We start from the raw sequence: 23,113 nt of genomic DNA, 5'->3' as shown, positions 1-23,113 counted from the left end.
CCCCCACCCCTCCTCCACCCCTCCTCAGGTCCCCGTCCGCTGTGGGGATGGAGAGACACTAACAGAACTGGGATGGGCATGTTGGCTGAGCGGATCCACCTATTATTAGTGCGCTGGGATTGGCTCCTCGGCACAGCGTACCCTGAGGTGGAACCAATCAGGTGGCGAGGGCTGGGAGATGATGGGCGGCCGCCTCCTCGCTGGAGGGATTCCTGGAGAAGCTGCAGTGTGGGGATGCTCTAGACCGAGTACTGCCCCCAGTGTCTTTCCACCTCCTTCTTCTGCAGGGGCAGCAGCGGCGGCAGCACTTGGCAGCGGCAACTTGCGGCTGCACCCCGGGCGAGCCCCCTAGGGTGGTGCTCCACTGAGAGGGGGGCTCAGTGCCCCGAAGAGGTGTGTGTTGGGTGGGGGCGGCCAGCTGGGACCAGCTGGTGGCCCTGGTAAACCTCCCACACACCCACACCCACACACCCCTTTTGTGTTGCAGGCTGCCCCTCCAAGAGCAGAGGCAGCAAGAGGACGAGTGTACCTCGCACCGGTCCACACAGGGAAAGCAGTAGGGACGGAGCCCGGCACCGCCTCCTGGTCCTCCCTCCAGGTAAGTCAGCGGGACTGGCCGCACAGCCCCATCAGCGGTGCCTGTTTGCTTCAATCCGCCCGCAAGATTTCGTTCTCGGTACACTTGGGTTTTAGTGGTGGGAGACTGAGACCTGGAGAGGGAGCTCCGGCCGGCCTATTGTGAGCTACATAATGAGTCCACATGTGCATCTCCTGGAGAAGCACTTTGCACAGCGCCCGTGATTTCGAGCCCGGAGTTGATGTTGGGCATCCCCCATCTTCTTCCTCTCCTCCTTCCCTCGCCTCCGTCCCCCACACCCAGTCTCACTCTCTCACCTCCCCCCAACCCTTTCTCAGTCTCTCATCCTCGCCCTCCTCCCATCCAAAGCAGGCACAGTGCTTCTCCTCCCCAGGAGAAGACTGCCTTTTCTCAGAGGAAAGAGGGAGGTGGTGAAGAAAGAAGAAAGATTTCTTTCTGCCCAGGGGGATAAGAACAAGACAGAATACAACCTCTGCGAAAATTAGAGCACAGAAAGCAATTAGACAGAATAAAGGAAGTAGACAAGCCTTGCAGTGCAGCCCGGGCTGTCAGAGAGGGAAGCGTCAAGTTTGACTTGATCTCCTCTTTGCAAGAGGCTATGTCTGTCACTTGATTCGTTCAAAGGGAACAAAAATAAACCACCAATCCATCCCACTTTCAGCTGCTTAATTCCTGTTGCCTTTAACTGCCAACCACCCGACTTTTCCTGTTTCCATCTGTCCTTTGGGGCTCACTGTTTGCTGTGGTCCGTCAATGGTAATATCTCAACTTTTGAGGGGTTTCTCGAGTAGAGAAAAAAAATTAAAAACAAATTATTACTTTCTGAGGTTCTCTGGTAGGGCCTTTATGTTGAAGTAAAAGGACAACAACAGAAAAATAAACTGTAAAGTTCCAAAACATTTGTGACACCAGGAGGTAAGGAGACTTGGGTTTCTACTTTGAGAAAGCTAATCTGGTTAGCTTTGTGTCCATGTTGATTTTGACTTTCTTGAATATTAACCCTTTGAAATAAAAGCAAACATTTAACTTCTGTGTTAAAGCTGCATTTGTGTATAAATTGTGATTTTTGTTCCACATTTCACCTTTTGCATTTTATTGCTTGCCTATCAAATTCATGCCTTGCCTTATTTTCTTTTAATAAGGATATTTAATAGATGTAAATATGATGCTTACGCAATTTAGGTACTCCATTTCGAAGGCTCATGGAAGCCCAGCTGTCCAAGAATACTCTTGTACTGGAACAAAGTTGAGAAAGTAATGGTAGGAAGATAGTCTTAGGTTTAAAAAAACCTTAAAGGGGGAAATATTTTTGCTTTCATGTCTTAGTATTATACAGAAAGATATCAAAACAACTATGTACCCTGGCTGCCTGCATGATAGGTCAACTGAAAGGTACTTGTTGGACAGAGCCTTGAGGGTAGCCTCGGAAATTTCTAATTCCATAAGCGATGGTAGAAGCTTTCCTTTGCTGTTGTTCATCAGAGACAGCTAAGTGATGACTGTCAGATGGGAGGAGGTAGAGAGAAGTGCTTAGTTTAATGTAATTGGAAAGCATTCCAGGTGAATCCTCCATGGGTGTAGAGAAGCCAGCAGATATTAATGTCCAGATAAATCTTTTCCTTTGTTTTATCAGGGGAGATGCCAAGTCATATTTTTTTCACCTGTCCACTCGGAATGAGAAAAGGGAATCTTCTTTCTCAACTCTGCCTGATCTTCCACACTAGTCTGTGCACCCCAGAAAGTATTTTTTCAACAGATATCTTTAGTGGACAAGTTTATACAGTGACCTAGAGAAGAACTGGTTTCATTTCTCGGCAGCATGATATGTTTTATTTTCTAAACAATTTTCCGTTTGAAACACTTAATCTTTCCTATTTAAGTAGAATTACCTAGAGTCACAAAAACAGGATTTTCTTTCTAGGGCCTTAACATTTAAATACTCCCCCCCCCCCTTTTTAACCTGGTATATCTGTTGAAAGCTAACTCTAATTTTTAGAGGTGCCACCTTTTGGTTACAAGGACAAAAGGACGGTCACTTAACTGCCTCATGTGTGTACAACTAAATTTACAAGTTTATGCATGAAAAGATAGTCAAAGAGAAACCAACTGATTTCCAAGCGAACAAAATAAGATTTTATTTGCTTGTTTTCCCACTGTCGTAGGAAACAAAACTTTGGGCTTAGTTCGTGACATTTATGGAAATGAGTCTTAAAGTTTAATTTTAGAAGTGGTGCATAAGCCATATGCATATGAGTATTTGGTTTTTCACTTCCAAAAAAATTAAGTCTTTATATACTGAAAGTGAGAACTAATTCCAATATAGAGTGGATTGAGCGCAGACTTTAAATGGTAAATAACAGGAAATTATTACCCTGTCATCCCATGAAATGTTCTCGTGTAACCGTTTCATACAACCTTCATCTTTTCTCCTTTTAAAAGAATATCTTAGTAGAGCTTATTAGTCTTTCAGAGCAAACATGGCAGTTAGACTTTAATGTATTTTTATCAGAACTAAATGTTGCTCCTCTACAAGGGAAATCCTAAAATGCTAATTCCATGAAATACCACTTGAGAATTGTGGCAGAGTAGTTTTGAACTTCATTTTATAATGGAGGATATTAGTTATGCTGTCTGGTCAAATTGTCAGATAGTTCTAATCAAGAAATGTGAAAATGGATAGCATCATACTTATAACATTTGCCTATTAGACTTGGTGCTAACTGAAAATAAAACTACAATATAGTAGCTTCTCTGTTATTGTATTTGCAGAATGAACTGGATGATTAATTAATAAATTGCAGAATGTGTTAGAAATCTGAAAGCTAATTTGAACTTCCTTTTGGCCTAATGACACCATGAACATAATATCAATTTATCTCTCTTGAGTTCAGTATACTAAATCTATTTATAGTGAATTCCCAAAACAGGTTTTTACAGCCATCTAATCTTAAAAAACTCACACTTTACTCAGACGATTACGTGAGCATGAAATACTTATATATCTTATGATTTCCAGTGTGTGTAACAGCTAGAAAGAGATACCATTAATTCCAAATTGGAACATAATATTTCTTTTCCTAATGGTAGTGATTAAATGACTTGGAGAACAAAAGCAAAAAACAAAACAAACAAACAAAACACCCAGTTGGGTTACATAACGGAGCAGATTTGTTCTAATAGTGCAGAAGTCCAAGACCAAAGTTAGACTTCCATAGCATAAGGTAGGTGTAGGTTTTACAAGCACGTTTTGCTAAAAAGTAATGCTTTCTAAAATTAAATACCTGAAACACTTGTGATTTAAAAAAATTTTAATGATTTGCTTGTCATAAATATGTCTCAGCAGAAGTTTAATCTATGAGATGCTTTCTAACTGAATTTGTTTGCCATTGAAATTGATCAAAGCTTTTAAAATAAAAATGAAGTATGTGTCAGTCTAAATAAATAAATCATTTCAACGAGCATTTGAAGATATATACATGTGTACATATGTATGTATGTATGTATGTTTTAAATTTTGTAACATTTTCTAAAAGGATTTCAGGCTGATGGACAGTAGCATAAAATCAGCTGAAACTTAGGGGTACTCCTGTAAAAAGTGCTTTTCAAAGAAAGATGACAATGTCTGAGGGATGCTTTTATTATTTCTTTGGTTGAAAAGATTAGGAATACCCAGAGGCAGAACTAATGGGATGCTGGATCTTTCCCTTTATACGGCCTTTCTGTGGCTTGGGAAGAAGTGATTTTTATATGAATCACGGGTTTAAAAAAAAAAAAAACCTCTCAGTACAAGATGCACTTTTATAGACAGGTATAGTCAACTGAAATAATATTTTCATATGATTTGGCCATAACCGGGTAATAGAGTGCCTACCTTGCTAAGGTTTTTATCAGGTGCTTCACTGTTTGCCTAAAGGTAAACTCGGTCTTACTCTTTTAGGTAATTGACATGATTATCCGTGCTTTTCTGGTGGGGAGTTTAGATCAGTATCCTTAATAATTCCCTTATAAATAATCAGTATTTTTTCATAATATTTTTATAAACTTGATTCAAACCTCCCCACTAAATGTGGCCATTTTTTGAAAAGCAGGAATTTCATTTTTCCAATCTGAAGAAAACAGTGTTTTTCCTTCGGCTTCTCTGTCATTTGAGGAGAGTTCTTGAAGAACCACTTTTATACCAACTATTAAGATAAACTGTGTAGCCGGGCATGTGAACATCTTTCTATTCCTATGTGTCAGTATAAGACAATAAATGTATTTTAAGTAATATTGCAAATATAGTCATGCTCTCTGATGGAAGTAAGAAAGCATGCAGCTCTTTCTTGTATATATGAATAAAACTTTAGCCGTTGCTATATAATTTTTTTAAAAAAAACTTCCATTTTAAAGGGTGGAATGAGAAATATTGCTATGTTGCAGAAAGAATAAGCACCAGGGATGTTATTTGCTTAGTTTTACATAGAATTACAGAGGTCTTATTGTAAAAAGCCTCTACTTTTAAATCATCTGCTTTCCAAATTTAAAAACAACATTTAAGGGAGTTCTAAAACAAATCGAAACCTACATTAGAATAAAAATAGTACGTTTGTGATTGTGTTAGAAGTAAATTTTCTCCCATGTCTTATGAAAAATGCAAAGCGGACGAAAAATATTTCTATACTTTCTATATTTACACCACAACTTCTAATTGTTTAGCACTAGCTCTGATTGTCTTTGGGTTTGTTTTGACTCTTCAAACATACTCAATGCTTGGAAGAGGTGTGGCACGCTGGTTGCCATAACTTGCCAGTACTGTAAAGAGAGGAAGTCAAAGATCACCTTTTTTGGTTACTGCTATTGTGGAGATGAAAAGACACAAGTCATTCCTGTTTTGGTCGTACGGGAAATATGTTGAACATTTTGCTTATGCACCTAGGGAGTCATGTTAAAGAGGAGCTCTGGAAGGTTGTAAAGCCTTTTTTATTGTAAGTGCCGTCTATGTTTTAGCTGTTTGTATAAAATGGGAGCTGCAAAATTTCCCTGTAGAATCAGAATGGTCTTTTCTCAGCAAGCATAAGAATTTGGTGAAATAATTAATTCGGTTTATTGAATAATTTGGTTAAAATAGAATTTCCTAGCTGTCCTGTCAGATGACATTTCATTGTACCTGCTAGATCTCAGCCCTGCTGCAGTAGCCCTCAAACTGGGCCTAGGACATTGAAGTAAGTGCCTCAGTCGAGAATGAGTTTTGGTTGAACTATCCAGTTAATCAAATCCAGGTATGGTACTCAAACTTGATCTTGTCTCATCTCATTAAACCGGTTTCTCAGTGGAGCAGTATAGCTTTGCTTCTAATTCTGAAATGCTTAGAGTTCATGTGATGCAGTATTACTTTTGCCAAAGGGTATTACGTAAGTAAAAAGAGATGAGTGTTGTTTTCTGCAATAGATAAATGTTTTCTTTTTCTTTCTAAATCATTCACCTAATTAATCAAGGATAAAATGCATATAGGCACTTAAACACAAATAGAATCGGAGAGTTATTTAAAGATGAAAATTTCTGATATTGCGGTTGCTTAAATGAGACATACTGTTTCTTCTCTCTTCCCACAAACACCCCCAGACTACAACCACCTTTTCTGTCACAGGTGAATAAAGAGGAAAGCAGGCAGACCCACTTCATACCTCTGGGGACAGTTCCCTGGGTGTGGCCTCCAGGGGACAGCCTCCTGTTTTTACCAGAGGCCCGTCTCCTTTCTGGGCCAGCCTCCTTGCTTGTCAGTCCAGGCCTCAAGGACGCAGATAGTTGGATTTAGTAATTGCTACTTTGAGATTTAGTGGCATATTTTGATCAACGTGAAGGCAAAAGCACGTGGAAATACACAGACAAAACGTGTTCAGCTATACCAAACTTAGTTTAATGCCATTAAGATGTGATGTGGAATCTTACAGGATAATTGATAAAATAGCTTTTCTTTCATAGAATTTCTTTTGATTACTCACAAGTGATGCAAGCAAAATATGTTCTTAAACCATCAATCAGTATAACCTTTTTTTTACTGTTAACACCAGTGGATAAAGCTGAAATAATTATTAAAAAGAATGTCAAATCCCTAGATTGGCTTTAATACTTCCAAAACCCACCTGGCCTGTTATGGAGACCCTTAAATATTCACATACCTCATCCTGATCATCGCAGATACTTGAGAAATGGTGTGTTTTTCTATAGAATCTCTGGATATTATTTGTGAAACACCACTTGGGGTTGCTTTTAAGATGCGTTGTTACTGATCTTTTTCCAGATGTAATTTTCAGGAAAGTAAAAGTGTAAACAATACTGCATCCCAACATCAGGGTATGCTCACTAAAATGTCTGTTTAGAATCGTTTGCTCTTTTCTTGAGGAGAAAGAGTCAATTAAGTATATATTTTTTTCCTCTTGATGTGCCGCCCCCCAGTAATTTATGTATTCTAAACAGTGACTAGGTCCTTGTTCTCCGCCTGTGAAATATGGAAGCTGCTTATTTTTGAGGCAGAAAAATGTCATTAACAAATAGTATTTAGACAAATGACTTAATGGCCTTTGAAGCAGGACAAAGGATAGAACACAGGTTACTAAGACCCAGCTGAGCTCCTCTAGCAAGCAGGTTTTGAGTAGCAGGATTTTTAGGAAGATAAGATGACACAATTTCTCAGGAGAAAGACAAGGTTGCAAAGCATTGAATCTGTTTCTGATTGGGAGCGTCTGCCAGAGCCTGGTTTACAAGGCTGGCTTTCTGCTTAATCCCTCGCATTTTTATCAGATTTGAGGAGTGAATAAAGTGAACCATTGGGCATTAGACCATATTTCTAGAGCCCCAGAATCTCTTCTATAAATAGGAAAACATCACTATCCTACTTTAACCAATGTCCAGTATCCAAGGCCACAAGTTTTATATTTAGACATACCTAAACTAGACCATTACATGTGTGAGTTTTATCTGCCTATGTACAAGAAATTCTTACGCTGAAACTTTTAGTTAACAATGTGACATTACAGGTAAGATACCTACGTTTAGTGTTTTTTTTTAAATTATAGTATTAAATTTAAAATGCCAAACAATTACCTTGATAGTTGAGCTTAATCATTCAAGAAAGTGACATCTCAACAAAAGACATGCATATTCCTAAATTGTTCAAAACTGCCCTACTTTTATTTTTTCTATTTTATTTTTTTTATTTTCCCACTGTACAGCAAGGGGGTCAGGTTATCCTTACATGTATACATTACAATTACAGTTTTTCCCCCACCCAAAACTGCCCTACTTTTAAATTGTGATGGAGAAAAGTACTTAACAGACAAGTTTCCGGGTCCCCACCACCCCCCCCCCGGGACTCATAGGTACTTTCCAAACCATCCTTAGATAGCACAAAATGAATATTAATAATAGGACAGAGCTGACTCCTTCACGACAAAGCAGAAGAGACAAGTTCTGTTACGCCTTTGGGAATCTGTTTGACTGTTTATATATTGAACACATAGAAACAGTTTGATTTCTTTGACTTCTGGACTTTAAGACCCATATGCTTCGAAGCGTGTTACTGCTCACAGCCAGAGTGGAAGAGATTTGTTCAGCTCTCCAGCTAAGTGCATCATATAGTAATTCTCCTGCATTCGCTTTTTCCCTGACATTTTCTTCCTTTCTCATCTCTTTTCTTCCTGCCTTCCCTCTTCTTTTCTTCTTCGTCTTCGTATGCTAGCCTGTCCTCATGAATTATGTTCCTGTAAAATCCCTGGGAGCTTGGTGTGCTAGACGCCACACCGATCTCTCCCTGCTAAATTTACTGTTTGTCAGCAATCAAGAAAGTTCATACTTAATTTGTATACATTTTAGGTGAATTTTATAAAACATGTACAGATATATAAGGGAGCAGCCTCTTAATTTACTTAGATAATTGGCACACTTAAATGGAGTGTGCCATGATTTGAATGTTTCTAAGACCTTACATGTAAAGACTAGCCTGCTGGTAATTTTTAAAATAAAAGTAACTGAAGAGAGGGAGAGAGAGAGAACAATGATGCTTAAAAGCCCAAACAAATGGCATGTACTTTAGGCACTATTTTTTTTTCTCTTTTGCTCTTCTAGTGATAATATTTATGCCATTGGTTTCCTGACAGTTGTGTCTCACTATATTTTAAACAATTGTATCGCCTTATTTTTGATAATGAAAAGAGTCTGCACTTCACAGATACAATACAGGAGACTCAGAAGTTAAGTTTCCTGCCTGCAACAACACACTTAAGAAGTCTTTTATAATTTTCACCTCCTGAGTCATACTGCCTTAGCACTTAATAAAGAAAACAATGAGTATGTTTTTATTCCCTCACTATGTAAGAGCTAGTTTGCTCTTTCTTACCAAAAATAAAAACAAAAGTCTAACATCTCACTGAATATTGGAGATAGTCTTTTTCTTCACATCGAAAAGAGATGGAAAATTTAATATGCTGCCTTTAATTTTGTGACTCTAACTTTGGAATGAATCGTACTTGTATTTTGAAATGATTCAAGGAACATCTCTGTATAAGAGAAGTCACCTAGCTTGAGTCACTAGGCTTACTTGGCCATCAGTCATTACTATATCACGGTGCTGTTAGATATTTTCATTTGTTTCTTTATTTGTAAACTATATAATCATAAGCTACCTCCTAGCATAAACAAAGGAGTCGGAGGATGAGTGCTGCAGCTTTAGTGAAATCTTCCCAGTCTCGTGTCTCATTATTTTTCTCATTGGTGCTTTAACACACACAGCTTCTCACTGTTTCCTGAACCCAGCAGTGATGGAAGCTGCTGGATCTCTGATGCTTTTTCTCTGATATTTCAAGGTAGAAAGGGCTAAGCAGGGAGCATATCAAGCCCTGATTATGATACAGCCCTAATGTGGAGTTCCTCAGTGAGCAGTTCTTTATGTTAGGAATCAAACACGTTTGGGAATGATTGCCAATAGCCATACTCATTGCAGTGTAGATTATCATAATTGACTTCCTAACTGATCTGATTTAGGGAAACAGAAGTTTCAGGTGGGAAAGGCTTATAGAAAGAATGCAAGATTAATTGGAACATAAGATAGGTATTTATGGGATTTGGGGACAAACACAGGTTAATCATAATCTTATGAATTACTATGTCAGGCACTTTTTTAATGTACTTTCCATGCTTCATTCCCTTTAATACTCCCAAGAATATTATGAGATTGGTACTAATTTATAATTTTTAAATGAGAAAAATGTGAAGAAGTTACTTGCCAATGTCCCACAACTGTTATGTAGTAGGAGCTGGATTCAAACCCAAAGTAGTCTATTCCTAGAGGCAGTACTCAAATATGAGAAATGATAGAATCATTAAACTCGTCATGGGTAGAAGATACAGAACAGGTGACAGCAAAGAGGTAGAAGTAATTGAAAGATGTTGAAGAGTCATCAGCAAACTTTACTTCATAGTTTGATCAATAAGACCACCATGCGAGTTCCTCTTGTGGCTCAGTGGAAACGAACCTGACTAGTATTTATGAGGATGCAGATTCAATCCTTGGCCTTGTTCAGTGGGTTAAGGATCCAGCATTGTCACGAGCTGTGGTGTAGGTCACAGACACATCTTAGATCTGGCATGGCTGTGACACAGGGCATAGGCCAGCAGCTGCATCTCCGATTTGACCTCTAGCCTGGGAACTTCCGTATGCTGCATCCGCAGCCCTTAAAAAAAAAAAAAAAAAAGGACTATCCCAGCATGTGCTAAAACCATGAAATTTGGAGTTTTGTATGCCTTGATACAAAAACCTAATCTGCCATGGTGAGCCTCACTAAGATATTTCACTACTGAAAGTATCATTCCACCAGGAAAATTAATGTAATCATGTTTGCAAATTGTCTTGGACTCTTTTGGTAAATGGTAGCTCTGACCACCCTTTCCCCCCTTTTTATTACTCAGGAACTCTCAATTTCAAAAACGCCACCTAACTCAAAATGGCGTAGGAGAAGAGGAATTTAGAGCTCATGTTACCATACACATCCAAGAATATTCTGGCTTTCACCCTAGCTGGCAAGGGGAAATCAAACCATATGACCAGGACCAGGTCTACTGCCCCCCAACCCCTGCCCCACTCTACCTCCTATCTTAGTTCTGCTTCCCTCTGCCATTGCTTTATTTAGAATCAGGCTCTTTCTTTGCAGTGATAAGAACATTCCCAGTAACTAGGCTTATGCAAGAAATCTCCATGAAAAGAGAGCATATTTTTTTCAAAAATCTTTAGGATGATTATGACTGGGTCACATGCTTTGAATACATCACTATGGTGAAAGGCTATGAAATATATTTTTCTAGCCCAAGCCTTAGGTCATCCCTGGATTTGAGAATTGTACAGAGCATCACTCAACTACATAGAAAGAAGGAAATGATTAGATTTAGGGCAGGCACAACAACAAACGTCTAGCTCCTAAGGTGTGGGCACTGACCAGGCAGAGAGGATGCCTGCTGGCATGAATGCTGGAGGAGGCTCCTGGAGGTCCCTTATTTATCCTGGCACTAATCCCTTGGAGGATGGGTCAGGGTAAGATTCGGGGGATTCTGGGGAAAGGTCCACAGCAGTTGAAAATGTAGAGAGGCGTGACACTCAGAAGCCTTGAAGCAATGGCCATTTACAAAGCGTGGAAGTAGTAATTTAACAACCCATACGATTATGCCAGTGTGAAAAAGCCGAATATCAGAGACTGATGGCTGAGTTTAGTGTCATTTAACTCTATTTGGGACCTTGTCTTATTGTCTTGTCTGTTTTTTTAATACAGTGGGAAGATACTGAGAAGACTTGAGGATTCATAGATTCAGAGCTCAGTAGGGCTGAGAAGAGCCCTTAAAGATATGTATAGGATCCCTGATGCATATGCAATACTTCAAAGTTTCATTAGTTTTGGGTAGCATTGGTTCTTTTCAGGAGTTTATAGAGTTTTATTTTATAATTACCCCACCTACCTATGTATTGGTATAGGTGCAACAGAACCTGTTTGCACGAAAGCATTATACATTTTTTCCTTGCTATACCCTAAACTGAAAGGGAACTATTTAAGAATAATGCCCTTCTTCCTTAAGTGCCATGATGTGCCTGTTACATGTCAAGCGTTCTTTTGGGTGCTGGGAATACAGAAGCCAGCGTAGTAGACAAGTTCCTTATTTTTCAGAGAGCTGGCATCTTAGGGAAGGAGAAAGACAGTTGAAAACAACACCAGAATATAACTAAGGTAGTTTTCATGTGTTGGGAAATGCTCCGATATAATAAAACAAGCTCATAGATCAAACAAAGTAAAATTAGGGATTCTGGTCAACAAAAAATATGTAAGTAGGAAACAAAAGAAGGAACCGGCTAAGTAAACATCAGGAGACTGAGCAAGGTAGACAGAGGAAACCCCAGGTACAGGAGCTCAGCAGTGGGAGTGAGTTTGCTCTATTCACAGAATAAATAAAAGGCAAATGTAGCTGCAGATGTAAAGATACTGGTTTCATGAGTATAAGCCTGCTTTAATATTTTAACTAAAAGCAATCTGCAAGCATTATTAAAGATACTTTCAAAACAAGATGATCGCACATCACCTCAACATTATTTAACTATATGTGGTCTCTTATTTCTGTGTAATGCATTTCCAGTCTGTGTTCACATGCTGACTTTCTTTTTCTTTTTTTCTTTTTAGGGCCGCATCCTTGGCATATGGAAGCTCCCACACTAGGGGTCGAATCAGAGCTACATCTGCTGGCCTATACCACAGCCACAGCAATGTAGGATCCAGATCCAAGCTCCATCTGTGACCTACAACCACAGCTCACAGCAATGCCAGGATCGAACCCGGATGCTCATGGGTACTAGTTGGATTTGTCTCACTGTGCCATTTCAGTTATGGAATTCATGACTACATCCACCCTGACTTTCGAGATGCATTCCCAGGGGTCTTACAGGCATATATTTTTATCCTCCATTTTCATCTTTGGAAGGGTAATTTTTTTATGACATAGATTCCTCAGATGCTTTCTGTATATCTTTGTTAAATCTTAATAACCTTTCTCCTTTTGCCCACATTTCTAAGGGAACTGAATACCCAGCCTACCCTCAGTTTTATTGTTTCTCTAAATTTAAATGAACACCTTGGCTTTTCATCACAATAATGTTATTTTTCCGTGTAATTTCCTTTTGAGTATATATTTGATTATATCCTACAAAACTCAAGTTTAGATTTTGAAACAAAAGTAAACGCTGAAAACATAATGAAACAAATCATTTCATGTTGATTATCCTTTATCAACATGGGTCTCAGCATTAACCGGAAATTATTTTTCCTCTATCTTGTTTCATATCCTGGTTTTAAGAACTCAATAGCCCAAGTACATCTAGGTCGCTCTCTGACAGTAAACTGGGTGCCTGCAGAAGCATATCAACTTCTGTGAGACCGCAGTACCACGCAATATGCGACAGCAGTAATGAAGTAATAAGTACAGCAGCAGCCTTAAATGGCCCTCTTTTCCCCCCTAAGACTCCTATAGATGTTATATGCTGATAACAGCGTATTTTGTAAAGGGACTGTTCTTTGCTGAACTCACACAAAACCAGCTATATGTGAATAGAGTAAGAATGTTATAATAGACTTTCTTACTGATAAATGATATACCCTATGTTTTTCTTATCTGTGGAAACTAAGCTCTTTTTTTATTTTTTATATTTTTTTTTGTTTTTTAGGGCCACACCTGTAGCATATGGAAGTTCCCAGGCTAAGCCACGATGGGAACTCTCAACAAAGCTCTTTTGTATCCTAAATATCTTACATTTTACTAGATCTATACAAATATACTTGCGAATAGAATATATTTAGATTTTTTAATGTATCTGATCACTCCATTAAATGCAAGTTTTTTAAGGATTTTTCAGTTATTTTTTAAATAATCTTTTGACTCTAGTGCCACAAGAAGTAGGAAGAGAACATTGCATAAAATACTTATTGAATGCGTGAATGAATCCACTAAATCTGTACTTCCTAAGGTTTTGAATGCTGTGCAAACATAGCACGCAGTCAGACACACTCAATAGGAACAATATTTCTATGAAATATTTTTTACTGGTGTTATATTCTGATACCTCCTTTTTAATTCTTTTTTTCCCCTTATTCATTAAAAAATACTGGTCATGACCAACTAAGTGAACGTAGCACCCTACCCATGGATAACAATACGCTGTTTTAATAACACTTCCCTGAAAAACTACTAACAATTTTCAAAGGATCACAGTATACTTATGATGCCATTAAGCATACATCAGTATAACACAATGGATATACAGGAACTTGCAGAGGTTTATTTTGAACATAAGTTAGCATCATACTGTAAATGAATGAAATTTAGTAGAATTCCCATTCCAAAATTAGAGTGTTCTTGCTATATTTAAATGTAGGTAACGTTGTGTGAATTTACCCTGTATTTTTTGAGTCCACAGTGAATCTGGCACCAGTGCTATTACTGATGATTGTCAACCAAGCAGATTGATGCTGGCCTGCTACCTTCTGAAGGATTCAGTTAATAGCTACTAGTTAAGAGCTGTTAAGCTTTCTTTTTGTTGAAATGATGTCAATATATTATACTTCATTTTTGTTTATGGGTAAACTATTTTATAGAGTAGAGGAAGATACATAGATGTGATAGATTCCTTCTCTTTAAAGTAGTGAATAGAGAATTGGTCTATGGAACCCACAGATAATGAAGACTGAGCAAAAATACTTAAGAGTTTTGTGTTCAAATACAAAAACAAGAAAATAATGTGAAAACCCTCCATCTGTCACTTAATTCATGATATGGTGATTTTACTAAATTATCTTTTTCACATCTTTCTGTGCTAATAAGAGATCTATAAATGATTGTGATATTTACATGCAAGGTAATTGGACATTCAAGTGGCTAAGCACAGAAATGCTTATTTGGCTTTCCTAATGTGTCTTCTCATTAATAGTGAATAAGGTTGGAATTATGTCCTCCGTCCTTCAGCCCTTCATCAATCCACTCAAGAAGACTTAAAGAGTACACATTCTCAGACGCTATCAACCTCTTGTAGAAGAGTTCAGTTCAGTTAAGAGAGACACCATAACCAAGTAGTGGTAGTATATTCGGATGTGAGCTGTGAAATGGTCAGTTTTGGGTAGGATATGCTGTGGTAAAAGCAATATGAAAACCTCAGTGGCTTAAACACGGAAGCCTTATTTCTTGCTTATACTGCGTATGTGGAAAGTGTGTGTGTGTGTGTTTAGGCAGAGGTAGGAGAAGTTCCTCTAATATGCAGAGTCATCCAGGACCCCAGACTGCTGAGGCCCACAGTGACTTACAGCACAGTCATCTCAACATCATGACATTAATGATACAGTGATATTAAGGACTCATTGGAGTATGGAGGAAAGCAAAGCACTGGACAGTTTCTCACCAGAAATTAACTGCTTTGACCCAATGAGAGACATACACAATTTATGGTCACAGATTAGTTGCTAGATCCAATCTATGTAGCCTGTAGCTACAAGGGTATAGGAAGTATAAGATCTTCCACCCCAACCTGGGGCTTGAAAGGAGAGGTTATTTCCAAGTTCTTGAAGCCTCTTTTATAAGTTGCAGCATGAAAGTGCAAAGCTTTGTGAAAGCGCATGAGAGTGAATAATTAATTAGTCTAGACAGCTATGGCTTCGCAGAGGAGGTGACGCACAAGCTGAAGTCTGAGGGACCTTTGTATTATCATCAAACATAATTAATTCTCTAACAAAACTCTCTCTCCCTCCCCCCTCCATTCTCACTCTCTTTCCCTCCCACCCACTCTTACCTGAATCTCAAACACTGGATATGTATTTGATTTAGAATGCCAGCACTCCTGGCAAATTTGGTGGGTGAGTTAAATCATTTATGTCTTACTGGGAGTGCTGACATATAACACAATGGCCTGTTTAATAGATCTATTTGAATGTCTTAAAGACACCTCAAATTCACCAATGAAAAACTGCACTTAATCTTTTCACCAGTAAGTACAGTCCTTTTTCAGTGTCTTTGATCCTAACGAATGATTCTACCATCCATTCAGCTGTGCTATGTAGAAACCTAGGAGTCATCTTTGTTACATGCCTCTCATTCTTAACCCCAAGTCCAAAATATATGATATCTTGATTATTTCGTTTTATTAATAACTTAAATCTCTTTACTTTTCTCTGCCTCCATTGCCACATCGTAATCAAACCAACCTTGCTTTCTGAATTCTACTATTCTTAATTTGACTTTCAAGTCCATACAATTATGTCTCTTCCTACACACCAGCCTAGTTTCTCATACTATTTCTCATTTTCATTCTTGTCACATTGGCCTTCTTTCAAGTTTTAAATATTTCATACTCCTTCCTAACTCAGCAGCCTAGCACATACTACTCCCTATGCTTGGAGTACTGTGGAATATATCGACTATTGGCAGATACTAACTGAAAATTCAGCAATGTAATATGGCCAGCTGTTTAAAAATAAATTTTATGCTTTATATCTGAGTGTAAATATTTAGTTTTTCTATATCAGAAAAATATGAATATGTCACCTTTCAGAAATACTGTAAAACCATCCAGAATGGGTAATCTTTGTGTGGTAGAAGGGAATTTGAACAGTAACTGAAACTTTCTTATCGTTTGGGAAACCCTGAGTATAACTTTGAAGATGTTGAAAAGTTAGCTGCTTTAAAAGAAAGAATGTTTTTATAAACTCATATCTTACAGGTAAGGATTCTGATGAAACTGAATTTAAATGAAGGCAATCTTCAGTCAGATGTAGAATAGTGTTTTAAATAAATATTAATGGGAGTTCCCGTCATGGCCCAGTGGTTAACGAATCTGACTAGGAACCATGAGGTTGCGGGTTCGATCCCTGGCCTTGCTCAGTGGGTTAACGATCTGGCGTTGCTGTGAGCTGTGGTGTAGGTCTCAGACATGGCTCGGATCCCGCATTGCTGTGCCTCTGGCATAGGCTAGCAGCTACAGCTCCGATTAGACCCATAGCTTGGGAACCTCTATATGCCATGGGAGCGGCCCAAGAAATGGCAAAAAGACAAAAAATAAATAAATAAATAAATTAGATAAATAAATAAATAAGTATACATTAATGGATTTCCCATCGTGGCTCAGTGGTTAACGGATCTGACTAGGAACCATGAGGTTGTGGGTTTGATCCCTGGCCTCGCTCAGTGGGTTAAGGATCTGGCATTACTGTGAGCTGTGGTGTGGGTTGCAGACATGGCTCAGATCCCATGTTTCTGTGGCTCTGGCATAGGTTGGTGGCTATAGCTCCAATTAGACCCCTAGCCTGGGAACCTCCATGGACTGTGGGTGCGGCCCTGGAAAAGACTATGTATGTATGTATGTGTATACATATATATATATATATAACTAAAATTTTATATTTAGAATTTTTTTCTAGTTATTTTGAAAACATGTTTTCTCAAAATCATGCCGTCTGATTTCTTTTTTTCTCATTTCTTTTCTTTGTAATGGGAACACTGTGAGCTTATATCCTCTGGGTTTGAAAACATATTTTCAGAAAATACCTGAAAAAAATGCAGTGAAAAATACATCTTCTAGCTAAAGATAAAATGGTGAAACTGTAACAGAAATACAGGCTGATACGATTGTTTTTTAAATCTCCAATTTCTGAGATTACTCTGATTGCTGAGACTGAAAAACCTTTGAGATTAACTGTGTCAAAAAATCTGAGATTTATGTGTATATTTCTGTACTTTCCTTCAAACAATAGTGCATTAAATTATAAAATTATAGCAATGAAAAATTAGTGTTTATTGTATTGCTTCCAGTTATATTCCTCAGTGTTGACTGACCTGGCAGTGCTTAGCAATTTACTAATAGGAACTTAAAATTCTTTGGTGAACATTGCTGATTGACTCATCCTTGTTGATTCTTTATTTCATTTGATTCTCACTCATTTCTGTTTTTCCTCAAACCAATCCTATAACTTAACCAAGGTTGACCTTGGTACTTTATCTTCATGAACTGGAATTAGTTACAGTTGACTCTCATTTTCATTCTAGATGAAACATGGCTTTCTTTAATCAGTCTTTACTTCTCTAAAATAAATTGTCCCAGTAGCTCACTATTAAGTTCTAAATGAATGTGTGCTCATTTAAATGTGATAGATAATTAGAAGTGAAAATATGTTATATAATGTATTCCAATTCCACTTTAATGGGACCACTATTTTGGATTTTTTGGGACAATGCTAACTGTCTTTGAAAAGGATAATCACTCTTTTTCTTATTTTTTCCCTTTTACTTCTTCTGCACCTTTTCTTCCTTCTCTGCTTTTTACCATTTCCTCAATTATATCATAAATATCAACTGCATTCAAAGCACAAAGGAGTTCTATTCAACAAAAATGTCCTTTGCACATAAACTTTCAATATATGTTTAATACTCTACATTGGAAACTGATATGTTAAAGTATGGTTTATTGCTAGTAAAGAGCAATGTTTACAAAGAAATATTTTAACAATTTTTTAAATGAAAAAGTATTTCTTAAAAATATTTTAAGTATAAAATACTCCAAAAATATGTGAATTGAAACATAAGTCTTCTTTCAAACTCCTTGTTAACTTTCCAGAGGCAATTATTGTTAATAGCCTTTTATATCCCCAGCAGAAATGTTATGTCTATTTGCAAAGACATCACACTTAAATCAGTGTTCCATTATAGACACAATGCTCTGTACATTTTAAGTTAATAGATAATTTTATTTATGTTGGATAATATTTTATTGCATATAAACTATAATTATTTTGTAATGTACATAGTATATTTTATATGTTAGTAAGAGTTATAGCTATTAATTTTGGTCAATGTAACAAACTATAAAATATGTTTTTCTAAGTGATTCACTTTAAATTTAAAATGTTTTATAATATTAAGTATTTTATGATTTATGATTATTGTGACAATTCACATAAGATATATATTAAATTATTTTATAGATTGATCATATTTAAATATTTTTAAAAGTTTACTTTTCTCATATTGCAAAGTACCTTTGTGTCAACAGATACTATAATATCTTTTTAAAATTAATATTTTCATCAATAATTATCATTAGAGAGCATAATTTTCTTTAGTGTTTTCAATGTTCAGATACTGTTATAAATAAAATTTTATTTTCACATTTATTATGTCTTTGTTTTGAGGCTGCAGTGCTTGAATCTTAAGAATTTAAAGTGTTTCTAGGAGTTCCTGCTGGTCTAGCAGGTTGAGGATCTGGTGTTGTCACTGCTGTGGCTTGGGTCACTGCTGTCCAGGAGTTTCTGCATGTTGTGGGTGTGGCCAAAAAAAATACTTCAAGGTGTAAAATTGTTAAGAAATACTTTCTCTATTTTGACTGTATGGCAAGTATTTTATAACAACAAGGAAAAATATGGAAAATGTTTGTAGGAATATGAAGTTTTTACAAGTCTTTAGAAAATTTGTTTAATAATAGTATTTTATATAGAGAAGGCTTAATTACATGCCAGGCACTATTCTAAGTATCTTAGTACATTACTGATTTCATACTGCATCAAGCCATTTGTGAAGTCTATGCAATTATTATAACTGTTTTGGAAATGACAAAATTAAGGGTCAGAAAAATGATGCTACCTGCCTACAGTAATATAGCTTTTAGGTGTTACAGCTGGGACTCAGTTCCATGGGGGCAGGGGGAGGATGGCTTTAAGACCAATAGAATCTAGGTGATTTATTCTTTCTTTAATTCAGTATCTCTGAGCATTAGTTCAGAAATACTCAGTATCAATAACTTTCAGCCCTCAAGGAGCTTACCTTTTAGGCAGGGAGGGGCAGTGGCGCACAGAAGTTAAGTGGAGAACAGAAGGAACGAGAAAGGAAAGAGGGAAGGGAGAAGGGATAGAGGAGAAAGAGAGGGATTTGCTGGCAGTATGTTTTATCTTGGTAAGTGCCATCAAGAACAAGGAAAGAAAGGGAGTGCCGGGTTTGGTGGTGGTGGAAGGATGAGGGCAGGATGCATTTTAAAACAGGGTGCTCAACAAAGGTCACGTTTGAATACAGAACTGAAGGAAGCGAGGAATTAAGCCTTGGTCTGAGCTCCCATGCCTTGTGATTCAAGAGACGCAAATAAAACCATTGTGGACCAGGTGAAATGGGCCAAGAAAGCAGCAAAAGGTTATTTCAGAGAGGTGACAAGGGGACAGATGGTGACAGCATTGGGTCACCATTGGCCTTTATTCTGAATGAGATGGAAAACCATTGGAGGTTTTGAGCAGAAGGGTAACATTTTCCAACTTTGATTTTTTTAAGGATGATTTTGAATAAAATGTTCTTGCTGGAATACCGAGTGGGACAAAGGTGGAAGCAAAGAGAATAACTGCTCTTTGTAGGTTTGTGTTTGAAACAAAATCGCCCACACTTTTTCTCTCCGCTTCCCTGCTTCTGCTCTCTTGATGTACTTAAAGGCCACAGAAATGTTCAGCAAATGATAATTATGTCTGTAATTACTGTTATTATTCTTACCAATCTTGTTGGAGTTGTTCACTTTTTGAAATGCTTCAGAGATCACGTTTTGCATGTACTCTCTGAACTCTTGTTCGCTTTAGGTTGTTCAATATACCTGTGCCTGGTGATGGGTTAACATCTTTGGGAGCTTCTGAGTCACTCTTTATCAGGGCACCATGGGTGTGATTTGCATCCCGGCATATCCTCTTCCTTCTTCTTGCTCACTGTCCCTTCTATTTTTACCTTGGAGCACAACGTTCTTTAAGGCATCTTGTATTTTGAGGCTTCCACATCCACAGATTTGCTAGCTGCTTCTCCATAAGAAGTGTGTACTTGGTAAAAAAAAATCTTTACTAGAGAAAAACTGCTGTAGCTGGATTAATACCTGAGACCAAAACTTTTCTTTTCCCCTAAATCCCCTACTCTTTCCCCTTCTTGAGCTGACTTTTTCTCAGGGTTTAGTCCCTGTTCTCCCAGGTAATTTTGTTAAACCAGTCAAAATGTTTTGAGTACCTATGGTTCATCTGTGGACAAAAATGTATTAAATCCTGCTTTGTCCAGGGATACTTGTTAAACACTAATTCAGGATATCTTACCCTGGCATTTATGTTGCCTCAAGGATTTCAGAACATTTTCCTTGAAATTATTTGGAAAATATGGTATGTATGTTTGCAGATGCATCTTTCTGGGGAATAAGGTCATAGTTTCTGTAAGATAAACAAGGAGTGAAAAATTCAGCCACAATAGAGGCAAAAATGCATAAAACACATTGCCCTGATTGAGGAGCTTGCAATATAGGTGAAATTAACAGGTAAATGCCAGCATAAAAAATAGGGTGCCATGGTATCTAATGCAATGGGGACGAAGAGAAAAATTGCTTAGTACTAAATTGCTGGGAAGAACTGGGACTTGATCTGGACCTAGAAAGAAGTTATTTATTAAATTTTTGTGGGCCTCCCAACCTGTAGGGAAATGAGTATGAACAAGTCCTTGGAATTAGCAGTATTGATTAGAGTGTTTGGGAAGGTAATGAAGAGCCTACTTGAATTATAGTTGTTTATAAATACAACGTGTTACTGAGTACCTGGTATATTAATAATTCCCATGGTTTAAATGTTGAATAGTAAAAAAGATGCACAGCAGATTATCTTCTGGCTAATCTTTCTTAGATTTAAACACATTTAGAGCCTGAAAAACTTAAATGTTCTTCAGGAATTTTTTTTTGTAAAATAACAATGATCAGCACAATATGTCCTTAAGAAAGACACTGTGGTCCATTTCGCAAAGACACGAGGTACAGTTCTTCGGTAGCACATTGTAGCATAGCAGCTTACACTGACCTGGGCTGAATATTTTAGTTTTCTTAAATATATCCAGTGCATTTTGCTTCTAGGCTTCTGTTTTATCCAATTAAAACAAAAGTTCAACCTCTATGGCTTAGGAATATGTCATCGGTACCTGGATATAACAGTGCTGTCTCAGAATCAGTGTCTTACATTTGGCTGCTCATGATCTCTTCTCCCTTCAACCCACTTCATCCTCTTCCTCCTCCTCTTTCCCTTCCCTTCCAAGCTTTGCAATCTCTAAGTTGCCATCAGTCTTTGATCCTCCAGCTCATTCATTCTTCCCCACATTGACTCCTTTCTTCTGGGAGAACTTTCTTCATCTTCTCCTTATACCGTATTTTACGTCTTCACATTTCCATTGCTTCACATCTCCTATCTAGAGTCAGACTCTTTCTCTTCATTTATTTTATTGTTAAGAATTGAGGTATAGTTGATTTACAGTGTAGTGATAATATCTGCTGCACAACATCTTTCTTTTTCATCAGTATAAATAATGCTCTACCTTCAAGGCTTACCTGAAAAACCGTCAGCTAGCGTGTTTCTAAATAAAAACGATGCAATAAAAATCATGTTCCTAACATGAATACTTCTGGATTTTACATATGTAGATAGTACCCTACTTTGTATTATATTGTGCTTCTAGATTTATGTAGCATTAACCATGCTGATTTTTCATATATATGTATGTTACTTTCCACCTTAACTATAATTTTTTGTTGGAGGCATCATGTTTCTTATTCCTGGTTTTTTGTTTATTTGTTTTGTTTTTCATCCATCAGATCATTAGGCACAAAAATGGAATCTTGATGTGTAGTTATTTTCAAGACATAGGCAAGATTTTAGGAGAGAATAACGTATAATCAATACCAACATATATTGTAATTTATGAAGTACCAACAAAGCAATTTCACATACTTTTTCTCATTTACTGATATTATTATGTATCATCATCTTCTTTTTGCAGTTAGGGAAACAGGCTTGATCAGGAATAGGAAGCCAATGTATGTCTGAACTGAGCATTAAACTCAATACTTTAGCTCTATTCCCAAATTTCCATGTTAACCCAGCTGCCTTCTAGGGCTGCATTTTGTGAAAGAAAGTTAAAAGACCAAATAGTTTCTAATATTCAAAGGGCAGAGGATCTGGAACAGATTTGTCAGGATAGCTAACAAAAGTTGTAGATATTACTGAATCTTAAAGTATCCACCATGAAATGACAGTTAATTAGTATTATAAACGGAAGAAGGCCTTTTTGACAGCTTTTTAAGGTGTGAAACTTAAAGATAGCTCAGAATATGTAGTATGAAAAGAAATCTTGTCAATAAAGTCCCCAGACACCTGTGACAATATGAATTGTGCTCAGGAGGAAGTTCACAAATCACTCCTTTAGTGATATCCATTACACAGTCTTTCCTCTCTTTAAGAGCTAGGTAATGACTACACGAAGTAAACCAAGCTCAAACGTAGATGCATGTCATCCCATTTGTGTACCCTGAGATCCACAAAGTCAGTGCTGTTAACCTCAAGTGCTGAGAATTGCTCAGAAAAATCTCCCTATGTGTGATAAATAATCAAAAATAAAATATCTAAGGAAACTAGGACTATGTTAATAGCTATC

The 23,113-nt window shown here is 37.4% G+C and overlaps 1 protein-coding gene across 5 annotated transcripts in view; it reads left to right on the top strand.

The window, feature by feature from the left end:
* The first annotated feature begins 203 nt into the window (after positions 1–203).
* The window catches only part of SYT1 (synaptotagmin 1), a 521,895-nt gene continuing 498,985 nt past the window's right edge, over positions 204–23,113 (top strand). For all 5 annotated transcript variants that reach the window (XM_084957784.1, XM_084957786.1, XM_084957783.1 and 2 more), the window contains exons 1-2: positions 204–393; positions 488–598. The gene's annotated coding sequence lies outside the window, so the exon portion shown is untranslated. The remainder of the gene's footprint in view (positions 394–487; positions 599–23,113) is intronic.

This window comes from Sus scrofa, chromosome 5 (assembly GCF_054392235.1).
Source record: "Sus scrofa isolate SSC_HxYL_T2T_F1_AM1 chromosome 5, Sscrofa_HxYL_maternal_Yorkshire_Landrace_v2.0, whole genome shotgun sequence".
Taxonomy (NCBI): domain Eukaryota; kingdom Metazoa; phylum Chordata; class Mammalia; order Artiodactyla; family Suidae; genus Sus; species Sus scrofa.
This window is presented reverse-complemented; position numbering and strand designations above follow the sequence as displayed.